This window comes from Podarcis vaucheri (assembly GCF_965113315.1).
Source record: "Podarcis vaucheri genome assembly, chromosome: 1".
Classification (NCBI taxonomy): Eukaryota; Metazoa; Chordata; class Lepidosauria; order Squamata; family Lacertidae; genus Podarcis; species Podarcis vaucheri.
Window position 1 is genome coordinate 11,723,714 of NC_138759.1, and position 16,507 is coordinate 11,740,220.

The window sequence follows — 16,507 nt, forward strand, 5'->3', positions numbered from 1 at the left end:
AGAGCTTCAAAACAGAGTGAGAGAACTCTTAGGTGACACGTGGAGAAAAGCACATTTAGGTGATGCTGTGCCTTAATTAGTTTGGTAATAAGGTGATCATGCCAAGGGCTATCTTTTCATTGTGCAATTTTACTGCCAGTATTATGTTTTAACTTTTCTTGGAAGCATATTTGGAACTAATGGCTTACATACTGACATACGTTGTCCGTATAATGAATATTATATGGACAACATATTCTAATACTTAAACCATTCACTTCCCTTCCTTCCCTGTGAATTTTTAAACCTCTAGACTGAAGAGATTTGCCTTGTATTTTCCTTAATATTTTTTTTTTTGTTTTGCCTTGACTTTCATATATATTGTTTTGTACTCTAAAGACTTGTGGCTATTGGTGTGAATGCTCTTGGAATGTTTGTAGGATCTCATATTGTCTTGGGATCAGTTTCTGCTCATGTGATGTGTTCTAAAGGTAAAGGTACCCCTGTCCGTACGGGCCAGTCGTGTCCGACTCTAGGATTGTGCGCCCATCTCACTTAAGAGGCCGGGGGCCAGGGCTGTCCGGAGACACTTCCGGGTCACGTGGCCAGCGTGACGAAGCTGCTCTGGCGAGCCAGCACCAGCGCAGCACACGGAAACGCCGTTTACCTTCCCGCTATAAAGCGGTACCTATTTATCTACTTGCACTTAGGGGTGCTTTCGAACTGCTAGGTGGGCAGGAGCTGGGACCGAAAGACGGGAGCTCACCCCGCCGCGGGGATTCGAACCGCCGACCATGCGATCGGCAAGCCCTAGGCACTAAGGTTTTACCCACAGCGCCACCCGTGTCCCTGTGTGATGTGTTCTACATGTCATTAAATTTACCCCGGTTTTAACCATCCTCTCCCAGGGATTATCAACAAGTCGTTATGCCAGCCTTCTTCAACCTTGAGCCCCTAGATGTTGTTGACCTACAACTCCCGTCATTCCTAAGCACTGGCTAAGCTGGCTGAGGCTGATGAGAATTCGAGTCTAACAGCATCTGGGTCTGAGGATCCAAGGTTGACAAATTCTGCATTATACAGAGGCTCACTTATACAGAGGCTCACCCAGCCTTGTATAGTGGCGCCAAGATACTATTGGGTGATATTCAACTAAATAGTTGCACTGGTGCAACGATTAGCCCTAGTGCAATGAGATTTCCCTCCTCTTCTTCCCCCATGTGTGCTCTGTGCTGCCCCAGAAGGTTGGGAGAAACCCCAGAATATATTTAAGGTGGGAGGACAGGGGAGAAACGTTCTGTTTCACAAGGATCAAACCTTGCTTCAAAATGTCTTCTATAGGCTTCCTGGAAGCATGTGGTTGGTCACTGTGGAAAACAGGATGCTGGACAATGTCTGTAATCTGACCAACTATATTGGTACAGTAGCAGCCTTCAGATACAGAAAGTCCTTCTTGCTAAATGAAGAATGGAATGTGATTACAAAGCTGCTTCTCGGTTCGGTTTTCAGAGCCAATACAGTATCTGCTGTTTTTCTGTTCCTCTGACCATCCATTCCACTGCTGTGTCTTACTCACTTTGCATTATTGCAAGCTTCCGCCAGCTTTTTACACCTGCCTTTAATCCTCACCTCAGATTCACTTCGTGACCTTCAGGAATCCACAACATTTAGATCTCAAGCAATGCCACATAAATGGTAAATGGTAGTAGCAGTGTGCAGTCATTTTTGTCTCATGCACTATGTTTTCTCTAAGGAACATGGTAAGAAGGCTCAGATCATTATTGTGCTTCCATCTGTTTACTGGAACATGTGCAGTTGTTTGCTTAAAAACTGCTTGCTTTCGTTTTGCTGTTTGCTTCGAGGTAAATCGTGCTTCTTTCCAGCAATGTCCCTGATCCCCACTACTCCCTTCTTCACTCTTATTGATGCATGGATTTCATTTTATACTTCTTAGTCCCACTTGTCAAAATTCTTTAATATGTGGCCTCTTAGGCATGTAGTTGCCCTAATGAAAGCCCCTGGAAATGTGCAAATTGCTTTTGCAGTCTGCTCTTAATGTATATTCCATGTACCGTATCATGCTGAAAAGGTCTCTTTAAGTGGGCGATGATAAATCTCGGTCAGAGCAAACCCTTCAAGTCGAACCTTCTGTGTACAGCTCATAAATCTGGCAGTCTTTATAGACTATTGTATCTGTGATTGAGCCTTCATTATGCTGTTAATGAGATGTGAAAATCTCGCTGCAGCCGGCTTGATAAAGTTGGAGCCTCCCCTTCAGCCCCCTCCCCCCCGATGCTCCATATACAATTTCCAGTATCTGAATTCTTTGCTATGGATTGTCTCCAATTTATATAATTTTGACCCAAACACCGGCAGAAGAAAATAATTTTGTTGCTTAACAATCTGTTGACTGCACATAAAAACGTATGCTCTTTTGAATGGTGATAGGCTCAAGTGCCACACAGCAAGACCTGCTCTTTTGACTGAATAAATCTTTCATTTGAGTTAGCAGCATATGCTAATGAAAACATGCCCAGTGCTTTGGGGTTTCTAGGATTTGGTTGAGACTGATTGCAAGGCAAAAAATTGCAACCTGTACGAACTCAAAGGTGACTTCAGATGTTCATTGAAACTGGAAGAGTAGAAGTTATGCTGCCAGTCTAATTAATTTAAAAAGCTTGTGGAGTCGGGAGTCAGTGGGTGACTTGTTCTATATGAGATCTCACTGCCCTTAGAATGGAAAGTTCTTAACTTTTGGGTTCTTGACCTAGAACTGCTGTTTAATAGGCAGGTAACAGCTGCCTTTATCCATTTGCAACCTCCTCTAGAAGAGGTGCAGTAGCTCTGTGGTAGAGCCCCTGTTGTGCATGCAAAAATCCCCAATCTCTCCCAGTAGGACTGAGAAGGACCTGGGGAGATGTTGCTGATCATTGTAGGTGATACTGAGCCTGGCTGACCAACAGACTGATTCAATAGATGGTAACTTCCTTTGTTCCTACCATGAAGACTTTGCCTCTGACTTTTGTCCCTTCTTAACTTCTGGATTAGATTGCTGTCATGCACTGTCTGTGTGGGCATCTTTGAAGACTGCTCAGGAACTGCACCTGGCTAGAATGTCAGGATCCTGTTTAGGTCTGGCCTAAGAGGCTATAGTGCTCCTCTTCTTATTCAGGTATGTTGCTCATCCGTTGGGTTCTGAGCAGTAGGACCTAGGAGACCAGGTTTCAGATTCCCACTCTGCCTTGAAGCTCACTGGGTGACTTTGGGCCAGTCATTACTCCTAAGTCTAACCTTCCTCACAGGGTTGTTGTGAGGACTTGAGCTCCTTGGAGTAATGGTGGGGTATGTTTATTTAAAGCACTTTTATCTTGCTTTTCACCCCAAAAATTCCCAGTGCAACTTACAAATACCAGCAATAAATCAATGATAGTAGTAGTAGTAGTAGTAGTAGTAGTAGTAGTAATGATGATGATGATGTCATCTGTTGGCAAGAGGGGCTAGGATCGTCTTGGTAATGCCACCCAGCCTTCAGAAATCACATTAAGGCTTGCCCCCTGACTATTTCAGTGTCGTCTTCCAGGAAACTAGTAAAAAAAGCTGTTTATGAGAACAGACTTCTTATGAGAACTTTTTCCCTTTTAAAAAAATGCCTGAAGTAGGAAATTGAATTCAGAGTGGTTTTATGACTTTGTTATATATTTGGATTTATTTTTAAGTGTTGCTCTGATGGCATTTCATGTATATTGTACTGCGTCTTTTGCTTTACAAGCTATTATGAAAGTGTTTTTGGGACATGGAGTAGAAATTTGAGTTAATAATTAATCATAATTATAAACATGATGCAATTATTTATCCTTGCCATCTTTTTTCAAACTGCTGGATTTGGGTTTCAGGACCTAGTAGGTTCGCATGCGATAAACATCGGCAGTGTACTTTTCTTAAGGACGCAGCTGTGTTTTTTGTTTTGGCAGGGATCTTCTACTGAACATCATGATTGATGATGTCACTCATTAACTTGGCAGGGTTGCATCCACTTTTGGCAGACTTGGGCATGTTTGAACGTGGTGCTGCTGTGTCAACAAAAGTTGTTTTATACCAAGCATTCTCTCCTTATAGGCCTTTATGTAGAAGAAATTCACATACTGGCTACCGACCGACGACATGAGGCAACTGCCTTGCTTCCTTCTGCTCTTCTTGTGGCAAAGTTTCAGGTGCAGAGCCTGCCATCTAGCATACAAAGGAACTTTGTCCTCTCCCGACTTCTTTTTGGATGTTGAGCTGTGTGTGTGTGTATTGATGACCACCATCTTCTTTCTCCCTTCTGTATGCACCAGCCTCTGAGATTCATATTTCATTTTGATGGGGTGCTCTATCATCATACAGGAGAGGTGCCTTCAGGGTCATGAACAAGGAGATGGAGGTAGAAAGAACTTGAACCCATAAGTGGTGAGGGGGCGAGGGGGAAAGACCACCGGCTCACTGGATGGATTGCATCCTTTGTCCACATCTGAGCTCATTGCAGTCAATTATTTGGATGAGTAGTCACTGGGAGCTAGTAAAAAGAATGGCTCCTTTGCCCATTTCTCTCTCTGTTTCATTTAACCTAGAAACTTCTTATTATAATAACCGGCGATCATATTGCTCTTGCTTATTACAGAAGCATTATAGAAGATGACAACTTAGCGATCAAATGGCGTTTTCATTGGATTCAAGTGGAAATGAAACCCATTAGAGAACTGTTATTTAAGCAGTTATCATTGCGTTGACTGAAATGTCAAACTAGTAGCCTTCCAAGACTGTATCAAACACAGAGAAGACTCATCACCACACTTTCAGTTGTGGATGAAGATTTATTAATCTGTGCTAAAGAGCCATAGACCTTGCCCTTGGCAGGACGTGATAGAAGGAAACACAGAATTCTGCTGGGGTTAACTGCTTTGAAGACAGAATGACAAATGATCAATAAATATACAGAGTGATGAGGTACCTTGGGTATGTTTTACTGGGTTTACATTTTGCCCTAGATGACCTCTCTTTATAACTTTGACCTCATTGGATCCACAAGGAAGAGGATGCAAAAGTCTGCTAGTGAGGCCTCCATCTTATTATAAGTTGTATTGATAGTGTCATTATCTTAGTGCTTTTTAAAAAACAACACCACCACCACCCTAAACCATAGAGGGAGAAGACAAGTTATGGGTCACACGAGAGATCTAATGTAAAGTCTTGGAAAACCAGCCTTTTGTGCGTCAAATTTTGTCCCCTGATCCCACAAGCTGTCTCTCAAGCCCAACTGAGGGTCTTTTCCTGCAGGAGCACTTGTTTCATGCTTAAATTTGTCCTATTAGAACGAAGGGGATGTAAATATGCTTAACCTTGGTTGCGCCTTGCCTTCGTGAATTTCACAGGTGATGAAAGATTTGGTCCTAGGGGGCTTTGTTGTGGGAACTCCTGTTGTGCAAAGGTGCTATGATGAGTCAAAATGGCAAGCAGGTGATACATGGCAGGTTACTTTTCCTGTTTAGTGTGTTGGCGTTTTGAGGAGTGAATTTTGTGGGGTTTTGCACTGTGAAGGTATTTTAAACAGATGTTTTATCACTTTAGCATGAGTTCTTCTACTCATGCTGCAATCCTTGTAGCTTTGTTGGATGTTTGTAGTTGGTGATTTTTATTTTTTAGTTACAACAATGTGCAATTTCAAAGGGGGAAAACAGCATCAGGGAAGGACTGCCCTCTGCCAGATCACTCCCCAATATTTTTTTTACCCCGATCTGCTGAAACCTATGAATTGTTACCTGAATTGTTTCTCTTGCAAAAGTGAAAGCAACTTGGGATGACTGATTTGGGGGCTGGAAAATGTTAAAAGTCCATTTTCTTTGCATAAGCCTCTTCCACCAAACTTATACCTCAGTGGTTTAATATTTGTAAAACTAAAGGCTGTAAGAAGAATCACAAAATCATGTGTATTTCTGTCCTAAGACTTGTATAGTTTAAGAACAGTCTAAAACCTGATGAATTCAGCTAAAATTCAGATGAATTGCAAGGTAAAGCTGAAATTGCATATAACAGAACACACAAAATTCTTGACAGAGCGTGTCTAACAGTTCCCTGTGCTACAGAATAACTGCATATTGGCTCAATAATCATAACGCTTACCAGAATAAGAAGTGTGTATGTGTGTGTGGATAAATTTACTGTTGGTAGTGAAAGCTGTAGGTAGTCCTTCAAACGGAAGAGGTTAAATTAATGACCTCAGAAAGTTATTTATTTGCTTCTACTGTAATGTATAATGTGCTTAAGTAATCAGTTGCCTGCCTTCTTAACCTGGCTGAGACGCAATGATGGCTAACTGATGTAAAGAAGGGAATAACCCCTGAAAAACAAACAAAGGATGTGAATACATAGAGATCTCATTAAGGAGCAGAAATAAGGAACAGCCGTCTCTCGAGATGTGTTAGGTGGGTCTTATGGCGTGGTTCTGGGAGATATCCTTAAGGGCACAAAATAGGCTTTGAAAGAGAAAATATCAGTACCATGATTGGTAAAATAAGAAGTATGTCCTAGTGCGCTTTATTCTTTTGTATAATTGCTACAGGCCATCCTTATCACAGAAGGGAAAGAGGGCAAAAAGAGGCTGATATACAAGATCATTTACAAGGGAACAATGTATAGTGTGTGATATGTATACCTTGAATTTATGATCGAAGGGGGAAAAGGCTGCCAATGCCTGGGAAGCACTGATGCACACAAACTCACAAGCATCCCTGGAGAGCTTTCTTGCCTCTTCTGTCAGTAGGGGGGAATGGGGAGTCCATTTGAATACCCAGAGCCTTCTCCCACCCCATAGAAGAGGATGGGTGAGGACAGATGACCATTTATCAAGGAGTAGTTTACCACAAGGGATGCAGGTGGCACTGTGGGTTAAACCACAGAGCCTAGAACTTGCCAATCGGAAGGTCGGCGGTTCGAATCCCCGCGATGGGGTGAGCTCCCGTTGCTCGGTCCCTGCTCCTGCCAACCTGGCAGTTCGAAAGCACATCAAAGTGCAAGTAGATAAATAGGTATCGCTCCGACGGGAAGGTAAACGGCGTTTGCGTGCGCTGCTCTGGTTTGCCAGAAGCGCCTTAGTCATGCTGGCCACATGACCTGGAAGCTATACGCCGGCTCCCTTAGCCAATAAAGCGAGATGAGCGCCGCAACCCCAGAGTCGGTCACGACTGGACCTAATGGTCAGGGGACCTTTACCTAGTTTACCACAATATGTGTATAAGTACTTTGTAAGCCGGTTGTCTGCGACATCCTGCCAAGTGGGGAGGAATTTTTTTTAAAATCTCCGCTACTGCTATTTCCCTAGATCTCTAGTCAGGTGTACCCCTTTATAACTGGGTTGCCATATTTAGCCCTCTGGCTGAAAAAGGTCTCCCACCCCAAGATTATTATATCCCAGAAGGGTCTGGGATGACATAAGAGAGATTGGCTAAGGGATGGTTTGGTAAAATGTGGGAGGATTCCATTATATATTGATAATTAGTAGTCTCATTGAGTATACTAGTGAAGGTTTTTCTCTCTCCAAGGAATGATATTCTTGCACTTAATTTTTAAGTCACAGTGGAAGAGGCTAACGCTCTTTATGCTACAGCTAAGGTTTTACTGAGATTTTATGCAAAGTAGGGCGAAAAAGCCTTGCAATCTGTATTTTGTTTTCCTAAACGTTGTGCAGTAAATCTTTAGAGGGCAATTGGGTTTCCCCATGTAATTTCAAATGTAAGACATTTGTTAGCTTTTATAGCAGCAATATTTTTAATTCCTCCCATGTTGCACCGTTGCCTTAAACTCCATTAGTTGCTCTATAGACACCTGAAGGCAGCCTTGTTGACATCTGAAGGCAGCCCTGTTTCGGGAAGCTTGTAATGTTTGCTTTTATTTTTTGTATTTTTGTTCGTAGCTGCCCAGAGTGGGTGAGGCAACCCAGTCAGATGGGTCGGGTATAAGAAATAAAATTATTATTAGCAGTATTGTTATTAATAGCTCTCCCAGTGTTCAGTTTTGACTTCATACATTTGCCCATGTCCATGTCTATACTTCTCTCTCTTTTACCCCCACCCCTGTATCTATGGGTGGAAAGGTATTGGTGGTTGACATAGTGGTCCAAGTAAATAAGATATAATTAGGCAATTAATGAGGTCAACTTATTCTTAAGGACAGAAATTGACAGCCTTACAGTGAGCCTCTCCATATCAATTTTGAAAAATGACATGAAGCTCCCCCAAGCATTATTATGGGCTTATCCAAATGAATCCAAATATGTTAGTCTCAACATATAAACTGCAGCCTAGTGCTTTAAGGTGAGTACATATTTCCCCCCGCTATCAGATCGTTCAGTTTTGTGCATACAGAAAGCAGGTCCTACTCGCCAAAAGCCATGCAGGTATGGGGGGAAAGCAGCCTATCTTGAAAGAGTCCATACACAAATCAAGATTGCTCCCCTCCCCCCAATACACATGCACAGTGACTGTTAAAATGCCTGGGAAGAGAAGAAATATAGGCAACAACTGCTTGAGGCATTGTGCCAAACCTGGAAGTGCCCCAAAAACCTAACTAAAAGGGGGGGAATGAGGCAGGGTGGCCTTATGTGGGCCCCACCGACCTGTATGTGGGTCTGCAATGAAACCCCTACACAAATCGGTCACTATGTCAATCCCTGCTCCCTTCATTCCTCCTCCAGTTACCCTTCTATGGCACCATCTTGGGTTGCTGGAGCCAGAGAGCAAAATGAGATCTGGAACTGACATGCCCTAAACGCAAGAGTTCCCTGCTCAGGTTGACTGGAATTGGGTAGTCGATGATTATGCCTACAGCCCAAAGTATCAGGAAAGTACCGAAAGGAAAGGGTCTTTCTAACACACGAAGAGTTGGATCAGACCAGTTGGTGGACCATCTAGTCCACCACCTTGTACTCACGGTGACCAATCAGATGCGCATGGGAAGTCCGCAAGCACAACCCGAGCGTAACATCTCTCTTTCTCTGTCCATGTGCAATTCCCAGAAACTGGTATTCAGGGCATACTGTCTCCAGCAGTAGAGGTAGAACATTGTCATTATGACTGGTAGCCTTCTCCTCCATGAATTAATCTAATTTGTCTGTGTCCTGGACCTCTCAGTGTGGGGTGGGGCCTTGCCCCACTGCTGTATTCCATCAGTTTTTGTGCCCTTAATGCTGCTAGGCTGCATCAACATTTGATTTCATTGAGGGAGGTGCAGATGGAAGGAACTGTTAACATGTTTTTATCAGGTGCTTCTTGGGACAACACAAATTATGTAACCTGTTAGTTTGGGCAAGGTAAGTGAAATCTATAAATTCAACATGCCATCCCCATTACCTTTTTTTTTTTTTTTTTTGGCCATTTTAGCCCAAGCCATAATTGAAATGCAGAAAGCTAGCACTTCACTAGCACCAAATTGCTAATTTCTCATGCTAGTTAGTTTATTCTCTCTGCAGCTGTCCCTGCTGCTTCTCCCCCCCCCCTTTCTTTCCACCACATTAAAGTTGCTTGTCTATTTCGGTCTCCTGCTCGCTTCATAAAGCAGAGTGTACTCTTGAAACGATTCTCCTTAAAGGAATAGCCTCGATCATCCAGAATCTACCTATTGGCATTTTAAAATGAGACCTCTTCTTTAAAAAAAAAACACCACCAAAAAACAAAATCAAACATAAAGAGAAACCTTACAAGGGAAGGCATTTGGGTAAATGTGGCTCAGTTAGCATAGCTGTTATGAGAGAAATTGTGCATTAAAATACAGATGTAGTTTTCTGTTGTATTTTGGAGTCTGCATCTGTTGACCTAGCTAGGCAGTTGCCGCAGACTTATGGCATGTGCACCCCAAAGATTTTCTCTCTCGCTCTTTGTCAAACGTGGCTCTTGTGGAGTTTAGGATGGAAAAAAGACATGGGGAGGAAGCCACAAACAGCCTGAAAGCTTCCAGGTTAAGCTTGCTTGCTAGCCTGAGCAACGAGGAATTCTAGCTGATCTGGAGGCCTTTATAGTAATCGGGAAGTATCAGCCAACCTGTTCTGACCTGTTGATGTAAAGAGGAGGCTCTCTTGGCTGGTTTCCTCACCATTCTTTCCTTTTGGAAAGAAAGGTCCGTATAGTAAAAGCTATGATTTTCCCAGTAGTGATGTATGGAAGTGAGAGCTGGACCATAAAGAAGGCTGATCGCCGAAGAATGGATGCTTTTGAATTCTGGTGCTGGAGGAGACTCGTGAGAGTCCCATGGACAGCAAGAAGATCAAACCTATCCATTCTGAAGGAAATCAGCCCTGAGTGCTCACTGGAAGGACAGATCGTGAAGCTGAGGCTCCAATACTTTGGCCACCTCATGAGAAGAGAAGACTCCCTGGAAAAGACCCTGATGTTGGGAAAGATTGAGGGCACAAGGAGAAGGGGACGACAGAGGACGAGATGGTTGGATAGTGTTCTCGAAGCTACCAGCATGAGTTTGACCAAACTGCGGGAGGCAGTGGAAGACAGGAGTGCCTGATGTGCTCTGGTCCATGGGGTCATGAAGAGTCGGACACGACTATACGACTAAACAACAACAGAACTATGGGGTGATTTCAATACTGAATCCCCCCTTAACACTCCCCCTTTCATAGAATCGTAGAGTTGGAAAGGACCCACTGGTCATCTAGTCCAACCCCTTGCATTTCAGGAATCACTGCTGAAGCATCCATGAAAGATGGCCATCCAACCTCCGCTTAATAACCTCCAAGGAAGGAGAGTCCACAACTTCCCGAGGGAGACTGTTCCACTGTCAAAACATAGGTTCAAGAATTCTTACAGGCTTCCAGCGTGATAATTTCACCCAGCTGACATGCCTGGTTGCTTTTCAAAACTGGGTTGGCCATATGCTTCTGGCATTCAACATATCCATTCCACCAGGTCTCCGATCCTCTTACAAGAATGCTGGGTGTCTGTGTCTGTGTGCGGTTTGCCACAAGAACGGTACTTGATGGATTGTGTCCCAACCATGTGTACCCTGCACTCATACTTCCTTGTAGTACTGCCAAACCACTAACTACGTAAGCAATCCAAATTTTTTTTTACTCCATTTCTAAGCACTGACCGATAAGATCAGTTTCATCTTGATATGTTTAGATTGCAAATATGTGCTGCAAATGGCCACAGCGACCTTAGCACTTCTCTTATTACAAGGCAAGTTTCCTTCCGCTTAAAATACAAAAAAATAATAATAATATGGCAGAACTTAAGAGGGCAACCTACTGATTTAGTAACAAAAGGAAAGGGCAAATAGGGGCATTTTCAAAATCATGATGCCATATGGGGAATAATTTCCACAGTTAAATAATCCAGAGGAAGGTAAAGCTAGCAAAAAGCCCAGGTTCTGCACAAGAAGTCAAGCTTTGTTTCAAACGAATCAGGAAGAATGCCACATTCTCTTATATCCTGTTTTAAAAACTGTGATCACACAAATAAATAAGAGAGGGCTTCTGCACAGTTACCATGAATGAATTCAGAATGTCGGGAGCGGGGAGGGGGAAATATTAATTTACAACTCTGTCCGCCACGTAATAACTGTGGTAAAAGTTTGTTGCTGAGTTAATGGAAGTAACAGCACTCCTTCACACATTCTGCTGGGGAAATCTCGCTTCTCTGGAGTGCTACACAGCTGTAATGCTCACCAAGTTTCAAAACTGCTTATTTATTCTTGAATTATTATTTTTCACTACCGTTTGTACCCGGCCTTTTTGGCAGCCTGCTGTGCAGCTGTGGCTAAGCAACTGTGCTTTGGGAACTCTTCCTTTGAGGAGCGATAGCTTAACCCAGTGCTTAGTGTGTTGGACACAGATTAGAGAGTCCTAAATTTTAGTAAGACCAGGCATCCCCAACCCTCCAGATGCTTTGGCCTACAACTCCCATGGTCCCTAGCTAATAGGACCAGTGGTCAGGGATGATGGGAATTGTAGTCCAAAACATCTGGAGGGCCGAAGGTTGGGGATGCTTGACTAAACAGTGTTGCTTCTCCGAAATATTTCACAGACCAAAGCAGCAACACTCATCTACCAGCTTCAGTATTCGCATCTCGTTTACTTTCGACCGAGCAAAGCCTCCCACCCACAAGAATCATAGAATCATAGAGTTGGAAGAGACCACAAGGGCCATCGAGTCCAACCCCCTGCCAAGCAGGAAACACCATCAGAGCACTCCTGACATATGGTTGTCAAGCCTCTGCTTAAAGACCTCCAAAGTAGGAGACTCCACCACACTCCTTGGCAGCAAATTCCACTGTCGAACAGCTCTTACTGTCAGGAAGTTCTTCCTAATGTTTAGGTGGAATCTTCTTTCTTGTAGTTTGGATCCATTGCTCCGTGTCCGCTTCTCTGGAGCAGCAGAAAACAACCTTTCTCCCTCCTCTATGTGACATCCTTTTATATATTTGAACATGGCTATCATATCACCCCTTAACCTCCTCTTCTCCAGGCTAAACATGCCCAGCTCCCTTAGCCGTTCCTCATAAGGCATCGTTTCCAGGCCTTTGACCATTTTGGTTGCCCTCCTCTGGACACGTTCCACTTTGTCAGTGTCCTTCTTGAACTGTGGTGCCCAGAACTGGACACAGTACTCCAGGTGAGGTCTGACCAGAGCAGAATACAGTGGCACGATTACTTCCCTTGATCTAGATCTGCACTCCATTCTGTTTCATCCCAACCCGCTGCACCCCACCCTTCTGTACCCCCACATTCTGTGACACCTGAACTGATAAATGAAGTGGTGTGGGGGAAGAGGCAACAGGAAACGGCCCCTCCCAGCAGTTTCATGTCAATGTTAAATAGCTCAGAGAACAAAATGCCCCACAGAACTTGGCGCAGCACAATTGCCACGAAGAAGAGCAAAAGTACACAACTTCCACCTTCCTCAGTGAAGAGGGATTATTTGTCCCTTTACAACACAACCTGTTAGGGCGGCAGAAGGGTGGATTTATGGGAGCCAAAGACAAGCATGTGATTGTATGCGCTTGGCGCGAGTGTCGTGGAGCTTCTCCCCATTCCGCCCCCTCTGTCGGTGGTGAAATCTGCTTCTGCCGTTGCAGCCGTGCCCTTCGGTTATGCGGGGCAAAGCCTGAGCATCTGAGAAATATTTCCAGAATTAAACCTTTCCTTGTGCAGAGATTCTGAGCTGTGTTTCTGTGGCCTCACAAACAGATCCTTGTAATGCTTTTATGAGTTTGGCAAGCGCAGGCTGTTTTATTTTTGGCTCAGCTGCCTTCCCTCCCCCTCTCCCTTCCTGCCCAAGCCTGGCCCGGCTATCCTGGCTACCTGTCAAATTTTGGTTTGCTTGTAAGATGCTTGTGCATTGACTTATAAAGCCTTTTTGGAACAAAGGCCAACTTCTCCTCCGAGTCATTAATTTCCCGGCTCCCTTTGCCAGCAGAGGTCAGTTGACTCGGTCCTGCTTTATTTCGTCTGTGCCTAAATGCATCACTGTCGGACTCGGTTTTTTGTGACAGCTTTTGGTTAGTCTATCCTTTGCAGCGACTTTTGAGCCCCACCTCGCTTGGCCTGCCTGAATACACTGGCGCTCGTATGCTGGGGGTCTGCATGTTACAAAGGCTTAGTGTTTACGCTGGAAGGAAATATTTCCTTCCAATAAGCTATCTAGCAACCTGGGAAGTCATGGATATATAGCATTTCTAAGCTTTTAAAAACAAGTACAGCATGTCCTTGTTTTACTACTGAGCCCTCAGTTGTTCTTAGGAAAATAATTGGAAATGCTCCTTCTGTACCACTTTTATTTCTGTCTGTCTTGCACAGTTGAGCCACTGAGCAGGCTTTGACATGTGGGGGACCCCTGTAAGGAACAGGAAGTCCTCTTTGTCGCCTTTTCACACCCCTACCTGTGTACCTTCTGCCACACAGCCCATTCCCTGTCCTTTAGCATCCCTCTGCTTCTCCCAGGGAGTCATGTGTCCAAAATATATGGAAGGGCAATAAAGTTTTTTTCCAGTTTCAGATTCTATTTGCTTTTGTTGCCGGAAGCCTATTTTGTTCTGTGTTTTGTTTGTTTCATTATGGCCCTCACATTTTTTTGATGCTCCTTCCTTCCTAACGTTTTTGTTGCTATCAGTGATAGCGGCGGCAGCAGAGTCAACATCAATGGTCGTCCTTTGCTTTTCTCAGTGCAGCATCGTTTTGGAGCTTTTTGTGGGGAGAAATGGTTGCCACCTTTAAAAAATGTCCCAAAGGACCTCTCCAAACGGAGTGAATGGGTGGTAAAATGGCAAACACTGTTGAATGGAAGCAAGTGTCGAGTGATGCCTGTTAGGGCAAAAGTAATCTTAATTTCACATATATGCTGATGGGGTCTGAACTGGTGGTGACTGACCAGGACAGCTCAATAAAGATGTTGGCGTTATCCAGCAGGCTTTTCTTATGTCTTCTCTATAGCACTTGTCTAATACAACTCTCCCCATGCTCCCCCCCCCCCAGGGTTCATGAAAGAGCACGTTCACTTTTGCAAACGTGCACCTGGAACCTGGAGAGCAATTGGTAGGGGTGGGGGGTGGGCAGGTTCAAATGAGGATCTGGCTACAAATACTTATGACTGACTGATTGATTCAAGAGAAAAGCCAAGTAAGAAGTACACAGCAAGATGCAAGTTAGAAGACATGAAAGTTTGTGTAGTTAAATCTTTCTGATTTGTTTCCATGGTAGAATTGTACCAATTTGCAGCTTAGGTTGCCAGTAGTGTGCCCATGGGGACACTCTTTATTTTAATAATTGCATGTGTGTGTGGTGGTGTGGACTTTCTAGTTCTCTCATACACATGCAGAGACACACACACACATTTCAAGATAAAATGGGTACATGACAGAAGATGTAATAGCTGGGCTGAATCTCATTTTCTCTTTTTACATTTGGTGAGTCATAGGGCTTTTTTGACCTTCAGCTTGCCTTTTAAAAGGAGATGCCTAGTGCAGGGGTCAGCAACTTTTTTCAGCTGTGGGCTGGTCCACCGACCCTCAGACCTTGTGGGGGGCCGGGCTATATTTGGGGGGGGGGAATGAACAAATTCCTATGCCCCACAAATAACCCAAAGATGCATTTTAAATAAAAGCACAAATTCTGCTCATGTAAAAACACCAGGCAGGCCCCACAAATAACCCAGAGATGCATTTTAAATAAAAGCACACATTCTACTCATGTAAAAACACTCTGATTCCTGGACCATCCACAGGCCGCATTGAGAAGGCAATTGGGCCACATCCGGCCCCCGGGCCTTAGTTTGCCTTCCCCTGGCCTAGTGCATAAAGCCTGATCTGAGGATATAATTATGATTTCTGGCAAGAAAGATCTTAAATAGAGTAAAAACGAAATTAGCCACAGGCCATGTCTTGCTCTATAATGTTAAAGGCTTCATTAGCTTTACAAACTCCTGGGACTATGAAACAGGTGTGTTAATAAATGGCAGGTAGGCTAAGCAGCTTCTGTCCAGCCCTGCGTAAATGGACAGTTTTAAGAAGCCAGCATGCTTTCTCTAGCCTTAAAAGCCTAGATTGAGAAGAGATAATCTCCTCTCTTCTATCTACAATACTGCTTTTAATGTTGATTCTTGATTTTTATCTTATCCCTCTGCTATTTCCTTGTTGCATTTATGATTTTATTTGCATTGTTCATTGTGCCCCACTTTTGGAATTAATACGATTTGAAAAGTGAGCTAAAAATAGCCTAAATGCATAACAAATGTTGTCAATGTACTGGCATTTGCATGTAGGGCATTATCTTCCTACTGAGGCTAGCTAGAACCCAAGCCTGAGCATCTTTCAGATGTGATGCTATATTTTAAACTGAGCTTGCTCATTCTGGATATCCAATGTCAAGCGGATGGCTATTGTGCTTTTAGTGTTTCACTGGTATTTTTTGGAGCAAACACATCCTGTTCTGTCATAGACATGCTTTGCCCACAAAAAGCCTATGGCTCATTCCCTGGTATATTCGGTTAAAAGGATCTCAGGTAGCAGAAAGAACTCTGCTTGTGGCCTTGGAGACCTGCTGATAGTTAGAATAAAGCAGCATCTTATAACCTGGCGTTCTTCTGATTGGACTACAATCCCCATAAACCTTACCTTAGTGAAGAGCTCACTTGGGAAAACAATATAACTCAGGTGGTTGGGGAGGCCCAACAGAGACTCCATTTTCTCAGGGTCTTGCGGAAGAACAATGTTAAACAACAATTGATGACCTCCTTCTACCGGTCCACAATAGAAAGTGTCCTCTCATATTGTTATCACAGTGTGGTACGTTGGCTTGACAGCCACGGACAGAAAGTCTTTACAGAGGGTGGTGAACACAGCACATGATACCATGGGCTGTCCCCTGAGCCCGCTAGATGACATCGCAAGGGATCGTTGCCTCAGGAGAGTGAGAAAAATTCTCAGGGATGATTCACACCCCGGCCAGCACCTCTTTAATCTTCTACCCTTGGGCAGGAAATATAGAAGTATAATC

At 43.8% G+C, this 16,507-nt stretch overlaps 1 protein-coding gene across 1 annotated transcript in view; it reads left to right on the forward strand.

Moving 5' to 3' along the window:
• Window positions 1-16,507, forward strand: part of BRF1 (BRF1 general transcription factor IIIB subunit) — a 209,716-nt gene that overhangs the window by 116,009 nt on the left and 77,200 nt on the right. The window lies entirely within an intron of this gene.